This window comes from Vigna unguiculata, unplaced genomic scaffold, assembly GCF_004118075.2.
Source record: "Vigna unguiculata cultivar IT97K-499-35 unplaced genomic scaffold, ASM411807v1 contig_465, whole genome shotgun sequence".
Taxonomy (NCBI): domain Eukaryota; kingdom Viridiplantae; phylum Streptophyta; class Magnoliopsida; order Fabales; family Fabaceae; genus Vigna; species Vigna unguiculata.
In genome coordinates, this window is record NW_021011177.1 from 24,269 (window position 1) to 40,874 (window position 16,606).

Below are 16,606 nucleotides of genomic sequence, written 5' to 3' on the forward strand. Positions count from 1 at the left end.
TGGTATTGAGTGTAAATTGTGTGTTATTGTTTGGTTTTTTTGTATATGTGGCAGGGATATAAGTTAGGCATATAGTATGTTCCATGAACGACGAAAATTTTGAAGTAGTGTTTCACCATGGGGAAGGTTTGTGAATGAGGGTTCACTGAAATACGTGGGAGATAGTAGTACTTGTTGTGTGACCCTGACAGATGGTCTTTCTTTGAGATTATGTCAATTTGAGGGAGATGGGTTATGTGAATGTGAAGGAATTGTGGTTTTCGGTGGGTGGGGGTCTGTGTTGGAAGGAAGGTTGGAGTTGCTCAATGATGATAGAGGTGCGTGTCATATGGTGAACATAGCCACCCTGAATGGTCAAGTGCACCTGTATGTGGTCCACTTTGTTTGTGAACCTCAAGTTGTCATATGATAGAGGACCACCTGCTGTGGAGGGGATGGTGGGGTTGCTGGGAAGAAGTGCTGTTCAGACTGAAATGATCACGTGATGGGGATATTGGAGTGGCTAATGAAGATGTATGTGTTGGGGATGGTGAAGAGGAGTTGCCTGATAAGGAGAATGGTGTGGGTAATGAAGAAGTATGTGTTGGGGATGGTGAAGAGGAGTTGCCTGATAAGGAGAATGGTGGTGGGTAATGAAGAAGTATGTGTTGGGGATGGTGAAGAGGAGTTGCCTGATAAGGAGAATGGTGTGGGTAATGAAGAAGTATGTGTTCGGGATGGTGAGGAGGCCTTGGCTGATAAGGTGAATACAGAAGTTGGTGAGGAGGATGGTGAGCATGAAGTTGGTGGAGAGACAGGCAATGAGGAGGATGATGAGTACGAGGTTAGTAGTTGGACTGAGTCTGAAGGTGATGTCATGAATGAGGACGAATTATATGATGTTAGGATTGATAGAGATGACATGGATGATGAACTACACGAGGTTAGTGTTGGATGCCATGAAATGCCTGGTGCAAGTGCTAGTACTGGGACAATGTCACAAGATAAAATGTGTATGCCAGAGGGATTTCTGATAATGAGTGGGAGTCTGAAACATTAGATAGTGGTGACCATAGTGATTCAACAGATCAGGATAGAGACAACTACGGTCACTTTGGGACTTTTTCAATGCCTAAAAGCATGGAGGACTACAATTGGGAAGTTGGAACCTATTTTGCTGAAAAGGAAGAATTTACAGATGCAATAAGAACTTATGGTCTCCATAGTGGGAGGAACTAAAATATTCAGAAATGATAAAAGAAGAATATGTGTGAAGTGTCTAGGTGCCAAAGGTAAGTGTAAATGGTATGCGTATTGTGCTTATAAGGCTGCACAAAATACATGGCAACTTAGGAAGATTATAAACACCCACACATGTAGTAGAGAATTTAATGTCTGTTTAATGACTTCTAAGTGGTTAAGTGGGAGACTAGAAAAGACATTAAAAGAGAACCCAAATATTAAGCTAACTGATCTGAAGAACAAATAGGGAGGAAATGGAATATTGGTGTGTCGAGGTCTACCACCTTTAGGGCTAAGAGTATGGCATATGCTAACATTGATGGATCATTCAGAGAACAATATAAGCGAGTGTATGATTACGCTCATGAACTGCTAAAGTCAAATCCAGGTTCAACAGTTAAAGTTCATGTGGATGAGAATGAAGGCAATCCCATATTCAAGCGGCTGTATGTTTGTCTTAAAGCTTCAAAGGATAGCTTCATTTCTTGTAGACCTATCATCGGAGTGGATGGGTGTTTCTTAAAGGGAAAATATGGAGGGGAATTGTTAACTGCAGTGGGCAGAGATGGCAACGATCAGATGCTACCATTAGCATATGCGGTAGTTGAAGTAGAAAATAAAGAGACTTGGACTTGGTTTCTCGAATTGCTCATAGAAGACCTTGGTGGGCTCAGTTCTGTCAGACATTCACATTTATGTCTGACCAGCAAAAAGTAAGTAACATATTTTAATTGCTACATTGTTTAAAGTTATTTATTTGAACTGTTATCCACTAATGAGATCATTTCCACTTCATTTCTTGTAGGGACTTTTGCCAGCATTGCAGGAATTGTTGCCTGGTGTGGATCAGAGGTTTTGTGTTAGACACATATATTCTAATTTCAGGAAGAAGTTTCCAGGCAAAATCTGAAACGGTTATTATGGAAAGCAACATATTGCACACATCCTCAAGCATGGGAGGCTGTCATGAGGGAGATTAAAGAATTGAATTTAGATGCTTTTAAGCACCTGATCCAGATTCCCCCGAGGCAAGTGTATAAAAAACATGTTATTATTTTCTATTTGGTAATGGTATTATCATTTTGTCTTATTGGTTATGGTATTATCATTCTGTCTTTTGCAACTAGATTTTGGTCGAGATCAAGGTTCGTACCAAGACCAGCCTGTGATACAGTTGTGAACAACATGTCTGAGGGTTTCAATAACACAATAGTGGATGCAAGGAGTAAGCCCATCATTACCATGATGGAAGAAATACGCATTTATCTCATGAAAAGATGGGCATCAAATAGGAAAAAGATAGCTACAGTAGAAGGTCCCATTTGCCCAAAAATAAAAGCAGACTACAGAAGGAGACTGAAAAAACTAAGTATTGGATACCAAGGTAAAATGTTCATTGTTTATTTCTCATTTTTCGTTTGTGCATGACTCTCACTTTGGTTTTGGTTTATTGGCAGTTGGTCTGGGGAAAAGCTGTTTGAGGTCAGTCACACTTGCATCACTGGGGAAAAGTTTGTAGTAGACATAGATAAACGGGAATGTAGCTGCCGCAAATGGAGCATAACAGAAATCCCCTGCTGTCATGCTTTGACTGCCATGAGATTCCTAAATTTCAATGGAGAGGATTACTTGCCACATTACTTTCTGAAGTCAACCTATGAAGAGACTTATTTGTCAATGATCTACCCCGTTAATGGTCCTCACCTATGGGAAATGACATCATACTGTGATGTTTTGCCTCCTACCAAAAGAATCCTTCCTGGAAGACCAAAAAGAAACGCAGGTTGGAGTCTTGGGAGCTGAGGAAGGATGATACACAAGTACGACAAGGTGGAACGCGTAAAAGGTGTGCCATATGCAGACAGCTTGGACACAAACGAAATAATTGTCCCCAAGCACCTCCACCTCAGCAGCAACCAACCCCAACTCCATCTGCTACACAACAAGGAGGCACAGAACCAAGTGAAACTCAAGGTACTCAATCCCACCAAGGGCAAGCAGTGCAACCCACTGAATCTCAACCAACACAACCAGTTGAAGCACAGCAGGTGACTCAATCACAGATTACTGCAACTGCGCCTATTCTACCATCACAACCACAACATGGAACTCAAACAACTCAGATTTCTTCATGCAATGTCAGTGACCCACCAACAAGGCCCACATTCAGAGAAAAAATATCATATAGGAGGGGTCCAATTTCGAAGCAATGAGTTTAATGTGTCATTGCAGCAGCTTTTTGGAAGAACGGGGTTGGGACAATTTTGGTGTAGGGGTTGTGTATTTTGAAGAACATGGTTTTTTTGTTTCTTAAGTTTAATTTGTAATTGCAGCACCTATTTAACCCAAACATGGTTATTTATTTTGGTCTAGGGGTTATGTATTTTGAAGAACATTGTCATTTTGTTTGTTAAGTTAATGTGCAGCAGCTTCTTGGAAGAACAATGTTATGTATTTTCGTGTAGGGGTTATGTATTTTGAAGAACATGGTCATTTATGATTAATACCATTTTGGATTACTTATATGCTTCATTCCTTTCTGTTCTGAATATGATTCATTTTATCTTACTTACATGGTTCATTATAAATCAATAATACAAACCACTTTCTCAAACTTCTCGTCCATTTAAAAACAGTTCATTACAAAAGCAAACAACAAAATACAGACCAATTACATAACTTCCTACTCACTACAGAACTGAATTTTACAACACTTCATGGGATGTGTATCAACTTCCAAACCAATATTACATTGATCAAACCCAAACAAATTATAATCCCACTTAAAAACCTAACCCACTTTCTAGAAATTACAAGTGACTTTTCCATATGGTATATCTTTCTCCTTTGTCTAGCAATGGTAGCATCTTTTTCATCTCCATTATCTTCATTCAACCACTTGAAGTAATTGCACCCTTTAAATACATCATTGCCACCACTCCGCTGCTTACAAAATACAAAGAAAAACACACAGCCTCTGATTACAGTCCACCACTGCAAAATGAATGAAAAAGAAATTAAAATCAATGTACAAACCTTGAAGTTGGGGCAGCCCCAAAACTCTTTTCCAGCATTCCTAATAGTTTTCGCAACTCTCAACACAGCTACCTCCCCACAATAACACATTGGTCTTTCACCCAAACCCCTATTCCAACCACCAGGGGAGGAGACGCTTTGCTGCTGTGAACCCCACGAAGAACAGCCACAACCTTCTTTACGAGACATTGCGGAATTGGAAAACGAGTGGAAGAACAAACCAAATTAGGGCACAAGATATTGTGCGAATATTGATGCAGATATTGATGCAGAAAAAACCAAATCACTGTGCGGATATTGATGCAGAAAAAATTGATCTGGATTAGGGCAGATACTACGGGAGGAAGAAGACAACAAAAATGGGGCAAATCTCCTTCAAATGTAAATACCACGTGGACACTGTACAATTATAATTTCAACCACTCATGTCTTATTATTTGACACGTATCGCTTCTGCACTGCCACCTCACCACTTTCTAAACGCCGTTTCGGAAGATTTAACGGTTTGGACTCAATTGGTGCACTTAAACTAATTTGGGTACGTAATTGAGACTTTTTTAAAACCGGGTACCAATTAGAAACTTCAGTACCAAACTGGGTACTATGCGACTAATTATACCAAAATAAAATTAATAAGACAATTATTTCTTTCAAAAAATTAGTTATTAAAAATAAAATTGAAAAATAAAATGTTTACATCAAACTAGTTTATCTCTTTATGGAATGATATAGATTATTATCATTTTATTTGTTATATTATATTACAGATATAATATAATTGATTATCATATATTATATATTAATTGATACTCAATAATATAATAATACATAACTCAATAGATAATCAGTTGTAATTGATTTTTCTATATATATATAATCAATGTTTTGTATATAGATATTTGTTTTTTCAGGACATTTGAGTTATTATTGCCCTTGTTATGATTTTTTTGACTAATCTTTTTTTCACATCAAGGTATCTCAAGGTGTGGTTGCTCGCACTCACAATTTTGTTCCTAAATATGTGTTTCTCTTGTTCTTATGTAAAAATTTCTCACCTAGAAATAAATTGAATTATAAATGTTTGTGAATTTTTTTTATATTAAATGTTTTAAAAAGGTGAAATAAGAAAGTACAAGAGAAATGATGAAACAACTAATATCTTGTCCGAATTTTTTTCAATCATATTCATTCAATTTTTTTTTTCTCATTTTTTAAAAACTCATATTTTTGTATAAATTTTTAGAGGAATCTAGTCTTAGTAAACTTATATTTATAATTCATATATTAAGACATTAAGAGTTAAACATGGAGTAGACTCTCTAAATTTTATGTTTTAAGGACCTAGAAAATTGATAAGAAAATATGGATAGTCATTTTTAAATTTAGTTACTTTAATAAGATTAAATTCAAATTATTATAACTTAACTCTTAAAAGTTCTTAATTAAATCTTCTATAAAAATAAATTTATATATCTCATTTCATTATAAATATAAAATTATAAATTCATTAATCTCATTCTATTGCAAATAAATAATTTTGTATAAACAAAATTATAAAATACTTTATAAATTTCATATAAATTTTCACTAATAGTATAATAGACTTCTCACAGACAGTCCCACTACTTGTTATCATGGTTTAGGAAACTTAAGAACACTTAAAAAAACTAACATTAGAAAAAAAATTGTATCTCAATACACTTTTCACAACACATACTTATTATCCGAATAACTTTGATTCAATGTGTTCTTTTTCTATTACGTCGAAGGGGCATGTGTTATGAAGTAGATAAGTCCCACATCGACCAATACTATAAAACAGAGATAAACTAAGATGTATAATTATTTAAAGTTTTGTATTTTGTAAGTATGATCCTTCAGGCAGTTAATGGGATGTGATGAGTGGTAAATACTTGCATTTAATATGCAAGAGGGATGCCCGCTCCAGCCTGGTTACGACTGTGTGGCATTCTCGTTCTGACCTTTCTGATCCCTAATTCATGCCATTTTAGTTTGTTTTAAAATTTAATTAAATATTTTATCTGATGTTTGATTTGTTGTCTATCTTTTAAGTTTTGTAAAATTTTAACAGTCTTATTAAAATATAAGAATATTTATTTTTTATTAATTTTTTTATTTTTAATTATATTTTAGTTTTAACAACATTAAAATTTAAATATTTTTTTAAATATATTATCAATCATGGATAATATTTATAAATATTTTTATCTTATAATTATTAATAACACTTATATAAATATTTCTGTCTTTTTAAAAATTAATTTAAAAAAATAAAAGTATACTAATAATTATTATTAATATCATAATTTGGATATTAAATAACATTTTTAATTATATTTAGAGTTATTTCATTATCTTTTTATTTAAATTTTCGTGTTTTCTGGGAGAAGTCTTTACTCATATTATGTTAGTGGTGACTTCATATCTTTATATTAAGTGATAACCCTAATCTTTTATTGGATGTGTTGAATTAAATTGTGACTTCTTAAAAACTTAATAAAAGGTGGGCTATGTACACACTACCTAGTATAAAATCAAGGTTTTCCTCTCTTGTTCAACTTTTTTTTTTCCTGACACTTAAAAACTTGAACTTTCACAAAAGACAGTACTTGAGAAGGTATATTAAAAATATTTTCCGTTATTAAAAATATTCCGTTTAAAATATGGGAAAATGAGAAATAAAAATAATAAAAAAATAGAAATGAAACGTATATTTATAAAAATTCAGTAATAATTTAATAGATATAATAAGTTTTGAAAAGTTATAAAACAATATATTTATAAAATGACATTATTTTTATTATTATAAACTAATTTTAATATAGGCTTAATATTTAATTTGGTCATCTAATTTTATTTGAATTTTTTAATAGACACAAGTTTTTTATTTGTTTAATTCAGTCCTCTATTTTTTTTAAAAAAACATTTTATTTGATTATCTTTGTTAATTTAAAATAAATGACATGCTATTAAGTAGAAATCGAAAAGGTGACGTACTTACTATCTTTTTATAAAGAAAAAATGTGAAAGTTGTACTAATCCATTCTAGTTTGTCTTTATCTTAGGGTTTTGGTTTACACATATTTAAGGTGAGTTATGATTATGTATCCTTCATTTTCATCTTGTTCATGCAATCCTTAAGGATGTAAAATCATAACATTTCCTCTAGTGGTGTTGGGTCGAGGGGTTTTAGGATAACACACATTGGTAATTATGGAGAGTTTGCATTGTTGAGAACGACAAAGACTATAAAGAATGCGGGAAAACAATTTTAAGGTTGTCTTAACTATAAGTTAACATTAATGAAAAATTTCTTTTGTATAGTGGTTTGTTTTACCTTTGTCCTAACCCTCATGTTATGTTTTCTATTGAATAATATAGTGAAAGTGAAAATTTTGTTGGATACAATTACTTCAAATGGTGCATTAAAGATGTTAGTGACCAAATGAATTTTACCAGTTTGAGACAAAGGAAGAAGATATTTAATTTAGAGAAAGATGTTAAAGTGTTAAAGAAATGGGTGAAAGTATTGATAGGGATGTTTGTATTTTTGGTATATTGAATGTGACCCTATTGTCAATATTACTGAGAATTCTACGAAAAAAGAATGGGTTGTATGAATGTGAATGAAAAGATTGAAGTAGTATGTCCCTAAGTAGGTTCTAAGTAGGCCATGTATGTAGTCTAGGTGTAAGTTTATTTATTATGATCCTGTAGTGATTGTGTTGCATTGTTTGCATTATGATGAAAAGGTTAAATGAATGGAAATTTTGTGTTTATAGAAATCTATCAGTTATGGATTTATCTATTGATATAAATCGGAAAAGTTTGTTATTCCTTCGTAAAAATCTATCATGGCAACCTGAATATGGAATTTAAATATGTCCTTATCTTTAAAATAAAAGTTCCAAAATAATATTCTTCCATGTTGTTGATAAACACTAGGCAAGTAGCTAATTTATAGCTACTCCATCCATTTAGTATCATTATCGTATCTATCGGTAAACACTATTTAGTTCATGAATAATTGATACATAGCAGCAACAACAATAAATTTTATAACACTTCCATTTAAACATAAAAATTGTTTTGGAATTTTAACAAAATACATTATATGTTCATAAAATTCGCAACATTGAACATAGATGTCCATAAAAGTTGCAGCTTCAAAAAACACATAAATTCATAATTCATGGTTTCTAGACACGGCCTCTTATGTTTATGTCTTATGTTGGATGTGAGGCATCTTAGGTTTGGGGAATTGGGTGTGCCTCATCTTGGGTTTGGGGAATGCACGGAACAATGTACCAAAAGAAAAGAAAAAGCAATGCTTCAACACACCATGCACATGAAGAATAGGAGTGATAATATTAAGCATGATGACCCAAAACCTCGACTTGCATAACTCGTACTCTAGGTAAAAAAAAAACTTGCATTTTTATATATTGATTACTTTTTTTCTGAATTTTTGCATGAACATTCTAAATTTTTGTATGAGTGAAAAAGAAGTGTTATGTATTTTTAAATATGCTAAAATTTGAAGAATACACTGTGTATTTCAAAGTACAAATATGAATATGATGGAAATGTTGAATTATTAATTATCATTCAACTTTCCAAAGTCTTTGTTTAATTTTGTGAACTTGTTAACGTTTCTCAATTTGTTAAACAGTGAAAGTTATATCATAAGAATTAAGAAAAAAAACAAACCGACTCGCAAGCCAGAACTTATGTGAGACGGACCAAACTTTTCAACACGGGATGGGCCAACCCAGTCCACAATTTGTAGGTCAAGTGTGGGATAGGCCTAAACGGGTCGGATTGACCCATATTGTCATCCATAATAAAGAAAACATGATCTCACTTTAAACGAAATTGAAAAATATGTGTATCCTATAAATCTCCACCTTTCTTTACTCTCAAATCTGTCTATTAAAACTCAAATCTCACTTGCTAATAAATCGTTTTCATTTCCTCTCAATAGTTACTCACCCATAAATGAACACATCATTAATCTTTGATATTTGTGAAAATATTAGTTTTTGTAACCATTGCCGTATGTTTTTTTTTATTATTATTTACTCTTGGAAATTATAGATGATATTTCCTGAGTTTTAGAAAAAGTTTATAAAACTCGTACAAGCACAATTCAATTTTTTTTTTATGTTTTTATTTCTTTTGTTGTAGGGTTTATAATATTTGCTTTTTTTTCTGTTTGGTTTGGATATGCAAAAAAGTTGGGTTGCACTCAATGCAAGAATCTATCCAATTAAGTTTTTTGTGTGTTGCCATGAAGTTGACTTGAACTTTGTTCAATTCATCCTATTAAAATGGTCCAGTTTCTATCAAAGGGAATAAGCATATAATAAAAGTTCATTATATTTTATCATAGGAGGATGTTTCATGATTGTATTATAGAAGGATCTTTCATGATTGTAATGTCAAAACGTCAACAATAAAAGAATGAAGTAATTCAGTACATAACTTAATGAAATTGGAAGATATAAGGTTATATAACATGTCATGTTGGTATAAACAGGAGACACACATTACATGCAAATTAAAGAACAACTTTTTTTATATAATATATTTTATTTATTAAATATGTATTTATAAGTTTCTATTTATTTATTTTAATAATACATATTTTAAAAATATGAGATTAAATATTACCAAAAAAAAATGTAGTCAAAATGGACAATATATATTTAAAGATTTATTATCATGCTTTCCTTTTGAAAACAAAGAAGACATATTTACTACTTTTAAATTGTGCATTCAAAAGATTTGATATCACTTTTCTACATTAATTTTCACACATTAAATATATGTTGTTGTTTTAAAAATAAAAACAAAAAATAATTGAAATGATACTTTTAAATAAAAATAGAAAGATAATAAATACAATGCAAAACGTAGTTTACAAATATTTAAAACTAAAGGCGTATAACATTAAATTATTCATGTCACAAATAAATATATTTATTTCTTATTTATTCCTTATCGTACTTACTTTCTTAATAACTTATTCAATGAAAATAAGGTTGACGATGATGATTTTAAAATTATACATAATTATTTTAAGTCAAAATTATACGAACATAATTCTGTAAACAAAATTTACATTTACTTTTCATTGCAGTAGAACAATTATTTCAATTTAGCAAAAAAAAAAAAATCAATTTGGACTGCATTATGCTCTATCTTATTTCTTTTTATTGAAATTATTTTAAATATTGAAATTATTTATTACGATTAATACACAAAGTTACATAAAATAATATATATTAATTATTTTCATTCGCTATTATCTCTAACAAATATTTTAACTGTGATTAAATTGTTTTTAGCCCTAAGAGTGAAATGAAAATGGCTACACTGATTGGAGGGTGGAGAGCGCAATGTAGCAGTTGAATAGAAAAGAAACAGAACAAAGACACTGACTCACAGAATCTTTATGTATGCAAATAATATAAACTTCGTGAGGAAGTATCCGAAAACATAAATCGGACCACACTTGACTCGTCAAACTGCAATTCCACTGCCCAATCGCAATCCCTCCACACCTTCAAACACAGGCAGGTAAATCGCTTTCTATCTTCATAGTTCACTTCTCTTTTTCAAATATGCATACATTGTGAACCTGAATTTATCAACCATTTTCTAAACAAAAGGGTGTTATTGCCAGTAATACTCAGCGTTTCTTGATTTGATAAAAACGGTGTCTTGACTTTAGTTTCGTTAGTGGGTAAGCTTTTGGCACTAATGGGCTCTGCTTTCTTCTTTTTGTCTGCAGATTTTCTTTTTGGCATTGGGTTTGGTATTTGATTGTGTTTTGAATTGTGGGTGTCAGAATTTTATGATAGGAGATGCATGTTACAGCCATTTGATGTGGCCCCTAATCATAGTTCAAAGAACAGTAATGGAGTACCAAGAAAGAAACTAATTGTATTGATTAGAATGATAAAAGATTCAAAATTATAGAGAATTAACTCTGTTTATAGAACAGATAGTCTAACAGTCCGACTAACTACGATTTTCAACTAAATGAAACCCAAAAACCAAACTAGTTAACTAGTTTTCAATTAATATCTCCGGCAGTGAGTACTCCAAAAGGCATTGTTGTCAAGATTTCTTGTTAAGTAACTGTTAAAGTCTTTCTTATATCTCATTATATTCTTGTAATTTTATTTCAATTATTGATTTAGTAGCTGAGCTAGGGAGTTTTATTTCAAATATTCATTTTCTGTTTTGTTATGAGTTTTCTTTTTGAAGATATTTGCCGTGGTTTCCTTCTTCTGGATTCTACTAAAAACTGCGGCCTTATGATGTCAAAAATGTCAGAAGTTGTGGCCATTGCCCCTCAGTTTGAAATCTTTTTTAAAACCTTGCATTCAAAATCAATTTGCCATAAGCCCATCCAAACACATGATTAAAACCTCTGATTTGTAATTATTTTAGTCAATCTGAATCTTAATAATGTAATTATTTTAAAGAATTTTAATCAAATTCTTCTTGATTTGAGTTAAATTGTTTCATTCTTCTGCTGCACTATAAACTGTTAGAGTGAGAAATTTTGTTCTCATATTTTAGTCAGGCCGTGATGGTCTGTTCAAGGTGCAATTTGTTTCTGAAAGGTTAGTTTTATTAGTGCATATTTTTTTGGAGCATAGAAATAATGTAGAAGTGGTGAGGTAAGATATGTGGTGACTGTCTGTGAAGAAGGTTTTCCTTGATAGAATTTTTTGAAAAGGTTAATCTAACATGCAAATTTTTGTGGCTTAGAATTTGCTGACTATTGAGGCATGGACGTAGAAGCAAGTGATAACGATTCAGTGGTGACTCAGATCAGCATTGGTGGATTTGGCAGTGAGGTAAAAGCAAGTGATCTGGTGAATTATTTGGAGGATAAAATTGGACTTGTTTACAGGTGTAGGTTAAAGACTTCTTGGACCCCTCCAGAGTCATATCCAGAATTTAATATCACTGATACCGCAAAGATTACGAGAACAGATGACTATATGAAAGTCAAGCCTCATGCCTTCGTGCATTTTGCATCTTCAGAATCTGTGACTGCTGCCCTGAATGCTTCAGGTAGTTGTGATATGTTTTTAAAGAATGAATCCTTAAAGGTCAGCTGTGGACCAGAAAATCCATACTTCCTGAATAAAAGGAGGAGAACTAAAACTCCTTTTAAGATGTCTGATGTAATTGTTGAAATTGGGACATTGGTTAGCCCATGGGAGTTTTCTGTTGCTTGGAAAGGACCTGATAAAGGAGTAAAATTTCTTGTGGATCCTTTTGATGGCATGTGCAGGTTTTGTTTCACTAGAGATACTGCATTCTCATTCAAGGGTATAGAGAAAAAGGCAGTTATAAAGTGTGATTTTCAGGTGGGATTCCTGGTTAGAGACATTAATGAGATAAGGAGATATAATGATACATCGTATCTCGTTGTTTTATTACACCTAGCTTCTTCACCTTGGGTTTGGTACAGAACTGCCGAGGATGACATTGAAGATTTAGTACCATATGATTTACTGGATGATGATGATCCTTGGATTAGAACCACTGATTTTACTCCCAGTGGGGCAATTGGTCGATGCAATTTTTATAAAATTTCAATCCCTCCTCGGCATGGTGCAAAATTGATGAAGGCCATGCTTTATCTGAAAGCTCAGAGAGTGCAAACACAAGAGCTTCCACCTAAACAGACCACCCTAAGGGCACTGAATGAACCTGATTTTGGCAGGCCGATGTCAGATGCTTTCTTTTATGTAGATTATCAGAAGGACATTTCTTTTGACGTAATGTTTTTGGTCAATGCTATCGTACATAAAGGCATATTCAATCAACACAGGTTGTCTGATGGGTTTTTCGAATTGCTAAGAAATCAATCTAAGGAGCTCAATGTGGCTGCCCTGAAGCATTTATGTTCTTACAAGCGCCCGGTATTTGATGCAACTAAGAGGCTAAAATTAGTTCAAGAATGGTTGCATAGAAACCCAAAACTTTATCAGATCTCTAAAAAGTTGGATGATGTGGTTGAGGTTAGAAGATTGGTTATTACTCCATCAAAAGCGTATTGTATACCACCTGAAGTTGAACTGTCCAACAGGGTTCTCAGAAAATTCAGAGAAGTTTCAGATTGTTTCTTGAGAGTCACCTTTATGGATGAAGGCATGCAGACAATTAATGTGAATGCCCTTAACTATTATGTTGCTCCTATTGTGAAGGAAATCACATCAAACTCTTTCCCTCAAAAGACAAAAATATATAATAGGGTAAAGACCATCTTGGAAAAGGGATTTTCCTTTTGTGGCCGAAAATATTCATTTTTAGCCTTTTCATCCAATCAACTTAGAGATCGTTCTGCTTGGTTTTTTGCTGAAGGAAAGATAAGATGTGATGAAATACGGAGTTGGATGGGCAAGTTTAATCAGAAGAATGTTGCAAAGTGTGCTGCTAGGATGGGACAATGCTTCTCATCTACCTATGCAACAGTTGAAGTTGTTGCAAATGAGGTGAACTTCTCGCTACCTGATGTTGAGCGGAATAATTACGTTTTCTCTGATGGAATTGGTATTATCTCTCCTGATCTTGCAAGGGAAGTAGCAGAAAAATTGAAATTGGACAATATACCCTCTGCTTACCAGATCAGATACGCTGGTTTTAAAGGGGTTGTGGCTTCTTGGCCTGCTAAAGGGGATGGGATCAGACTTTCTTTGAGGCCTAGTATGGACAAGTTTCAATCTTCTCATACTATCTTGGAGATCTGTGCTTGGACTAGGTTTCAGCCTGGTTTTCTTAACAGGCAGATTATAACATTGCTTTCAGCACTGGGTGTGCCTGATGATATATTTTGGCAAATGCAGGAGGCAATGCTTTGGAAGTTAAACCAAATGCTTGTGGATGCAGATATCGCTTTTGACGTTCTTACCAAATCATGTGCTGAGCATGGGAATGCTGCAGCAATAATGTTAAGTTGCGGCTTCAGTCCCCTAACAGAACCTCATCTTAGAGGTATGTTAACTTCTACACGTGCTGCACAGCTTTGGGGACTCAGAGAAAAGTCCAGGATTTTTGTATCATCTGGGCGATGGTTGATGGGAGTCTTAGATGAGTGTGGTGTGCTTGAACAGGGGCAGTGCTTTGTTCAAGTGTCTACTCCTTCTCTTGAGAATTGTTTCTCAAAGCATGGGTCAAGGTTTTCAGAGACAAAGAACCTGCAAGTAGTTAAAGGTTTTGTGGTTATAGCCAAAAATCCTTGTCTTCATCCAGGTGATGTACGAGTTCTGGAGGCAGTTGATGCCCCCGATTTACATCATTTATGTGATTGTCTTGTTTTTCCTCAGAAGGGTGACAGACCACATACAAATGAAGCTTCTGGAAGTGACCTTGACGGGGATCTATATTTTGTCACATGGGATGATAATCTCATTCCACCTAGTAAGAGGAGCTGGATACCTATGGAGTATGCCGCTGTAGAAAGCAAACTTCTGACACGTCAAGTCATGACTCGAGTACGTGTTTTTTTGAATGTCATTGCATTAAGATCCCTATTAACTAGCAGTATATATATATATATATATATATATATATATATATATGCTTTGTTCTATACACGGAGAACATTAAATTAGTATTGTTAATTTTATGCATAAATTATTCATAATGTCACACATTTGATTAGTAATTTGAATGAGACTTGGATCTAATTCTACACACAGTCACATGAAATCATAGAGTTTGAGGTATATGTTGCAAATGTGTTCTCTTGCACATGTTTATATGCTCTTCATCTTGTTCTCTAGTTTGTCTTGTATCACATATGGTGTGATTTTTCTTGTTGACGATGTATTGCAAAAATGAGTCCGCAATTTAAAGAGTTTTTGTCTTTCTCACTGCAGGACATCATAGAATTTTTTGTCAGAAACATGGTAAATGAAAATTTGGGTGCTATCTGCAACGCACATGTGGTGCATGCTGATTCCAGTGACTATGGTGCATTGGATGAGAAATGCATACACTTGGCGGAGCTAGCAGCTACTGCTGTTGATTTTCCAAAGACCGGGAAGGTTGTCACCATGCCTCATCATCTGAAACCAAAACTGTACCCTGATTTTATGGGGAAAGAGAATCACCAGTCTTACAGGTCGAAGAAAATTCTGGGTAGACTTTACCGGCGTATCAAAGATGCTTATGATGAAGATATTGATGCACCCTATTTGAACTTTCTGACTGGCGATATACCATATGATAAAGATCTTGAGGTTCCAGGATCTGCTGATTTTCTTGTTGAGTCGTGGGAGCAAAAATGTGCATATGACGGCCAGTTGAGTGGGTTACTTGGTCAATATAAAGTGAAAAGAGAAGAGGAAGTTGTCACTGGACAGATATGGTCCATGCCAAAATACAACAGTAGGAAGCAAGGGGAGCTTAAGGAGAGGCTGAAGCACTCCTACAGTGCCCTGAAAAAGGAATTTAGGCACATTTTTGAGAGATTGAGTTCAGATGTTGGAGATTTAAGCGAGGAAGAAAAAATTCGTTGTATGAGCAGAAAGCTTCGGCCTGGTATCAGGTGACATATCATCCTCATTGGGTCAAAAAGTCCCTTGATCTGCAAGATAAATCCCCAGGGAACCAAGAGATTGATAGTTTGGGAAGCACGGTGATGTTGAGTTTTCCTTGGATTGCAGTTGATTACCTAGCTCGCACAAAGATAAGGGAACGCCATCGGAAATCTGGAAATTTTGATTCAACTAAGCCAGTTGATTCTCTGGCAAAGTATCTATCAGAAAGGTTATAGTTCCATTGATCTATCTTGCTCCTGCCACAAGGCCACTCTGCCATTCCCGAATGTTTTCCTGAGCATGTGTTGTATTGTATATCACTTATGATGTGTCTTCACTTAAACTAATTTATTTGTGTCTGGGATTGTTTCCAAGCCAGGAATTGCATTTGCTTTTGAGACTGTAGTTAGTTTCATTTGGTACGTTGAGTATATGTTCTACTACTAGTCTTTTGAGTGTGATTTCAAATATTATGTTGCTTCAGCTTTCTAAACGTACATTGTACCATCAGATCTTTGTGTGAAGTGTTCATATGTATTCTAGCCAATAGCTTATAATTATTGTTAAAATTCTTAGAACTATATGCCATAGAATTAAAGCGGGTCATGAGTTAGCAGTGAGGTTCATGTGGCAGAATTACATTGCACATGTATACATTTATGTTTCAATTTGTGCTTTACTAAGTACTTTACCTAGGCAAAATGTACAAAATATATTATTATTTTAGGTTAAATATGTTTTTTATCCCTTAACTT

At 33.7% G+C, this 16,606-nt stretch overlaps 1 non-coding gene and 1 pseudogene across 1 annotated transcript; both read left to right on the forward strand.

Annotated features, from left to right (window-relative positions):
* The first annotated feature begins 6,147 nt into the window (after positions 1-6,147).
* Positions 6,148-6,251, forward strand: LOC114172004. Its single transcript, XR_003601786.1, has one exon. It is a non-coding gene; the product is annotated as a small nucleolar RNA Z279/snoR105/snoR108 (small nucleolar RNA).
* A 4,435-nt stretch (positions 6,252-10,686) lies between these two features.
* On the forward strand, positions 10,687-16,420 carry LOC114172000 (annotated as a pseudogene).
* Positions 16,421-16,606: the final 186 nt, after the last annotated feature.